Raw genomic sequence first — 1656 nt, forward strand, 5'->3', positions numbered from 1 at the left:
GAATGATCAATCCTGTTGCTTCCAAGTCAATAGAATGAAGAGCCATGTCCAGGGACACTCCAAGCAGTGCTGAAGGAGACTGCTGCTGTGTCCACCTCTTGTTCATAGGCCCAGTCATAAGCACAAGACTTGTAATCAACCTGCTCTTCAGGTTAAGTTTTTCCCACCCACAGAATCTGACTTTGGAAATATGTAGTACCATCAACTGTCTTGGCTTCCCAGGGCCGAGGGTATTTGGGGACATGGAGCTATAAACCATAGGCTGATTTATTTTTCAGCACTTTTTACTGAGTCACTGCCATGAATGATGTCCCTGCCAACCTGAATGCAGAAGTCCCTGCCAGTGGTACCTGGCTTAGAATCCCCTGGATTAGTCTCCCCAGGCATCACTCGGCCTGTCTCCACTACACTCAGCACCCCCTCCATGGCCATGGCTGGCCCTGAGTTCATGCACTCCACCAGCCCAGAGAGGAATGGACAGTCTTTCAGGTCAGGGTAGCGCTGCTTCAGGTGTTCCTCAGAGGCCCAAATGTGGAATCCCTTCAGCTCAAAGTGCCTCATGACATTGCCTAGCAGGCCCCACTGCACGCTGTGTGGCCTCATGGTGATGAAGGTGAGCTCGAGATTGGACATGGTCTGGGAAGCTGGTGGGGCAGGCAGTGGCTGAACTGCAGGAGCTGAGAGCTGCAGTGACCTGCACCCAGATTTCCTGTCATAGGCATTAGAACACATATTGCCCCTGCTTCAGCCTTGGCAGCGAGAACAAGAACTTTCCTCTGCAGATAGCCCCCGCCTCACTCCTTCCCATTCTTGTGCTTCCTTCTTCATACACCAGTGATGAATTTCCCATGACTTGGGGAGAAAAATCCAACTGGAATTGGAAGGAGATAGTAGTGGTGGTGGTGGTGGGGGTGGATGGGAGAGAATGAGTTAGTGATGAATCATGAATACTTAGGTAATATAATGGGACAGGCTTGGGCAGGAAGAAGCAGTGGGGCAGGACAGTTGATGTGAAGAACAAAAATGTTCTGGGAGATGTAGGTCAGAGCTGGGCCCTTAAGTCAAAACCACCAACACTGTAGAGGTGATATTGTAAAGAGCTTTTATTTTAATTCAGACTGTCCCCACATCCAACCCCCCATTTTAATTTGCAGGAATTCTCCACCTTGTGTGGTGTCAGTGAGATGTGGTAACTCAACTCTTACCAAGGAATATCAGGATGAAGTCTTCCTCCTCCATGCCCATCATGGAGGCAGGGGCACATGACCCAAGCTGGCTAATCCAATGCCCAGGGACCAGAGTTGAAGGGCAGTTAGCATCTTTCACCATGTGCCACATGGTGATGGTACCCAGTGATAGCAGAGGCTTTCAGTACTGGCATGTCCTCTGGAAGTGGAGAGCTGATTTTAGATAGCCCCAGTCAGTTGCTGTTACTTGCATCAAAGAGTCCTGATTACGTCATGATCTCTCTTTGATCCAGAAGCTGTATGTCTCTACATGTCTTCAAGCAAGCTCAGCTCTGTCTTCAAATAAAATAGAGGCAAATCAGATACCTTTTTTCCCCTTAAAGACAAATTCCTTCCAAGAATTATCAATATATTTATCAATCTCTTTATGGGCAGAAAAAAAGTCCCCACGAATTTAAAATGTGAAAAT

General features: G+C 47.9%; 1 pseudogene; it reads right to left on the reverse strand.

The window, feature by feature from the left end:
- Positions 1-213: 213 nt before the first annotated feature.
- LOC119624237 (nucleoside diphosphate kinase B pseudogene) lies at positions 214-633 on the reverse strand (annotated as a pseudogene).
- Between the last annotated feature and the right edge of the window lie 1023 nt (positions 634-1656).

The sequence above is a fragment of the Chlorocebus sabaeus genome, chromosome 12, assembly GCF_047675955.1.
Source record: "Chlorocebus sabaeus isolate Y175 chromosome 12, mChlSab1.0.hap1, whole genome shotgun sequence".
Lineage (NCBI taxonomy): Eukaryota > Metazoa > Chordata > Mammalia > Primates > Cercopithecidae > Chlorocebus > Chlorocebus sabaeus.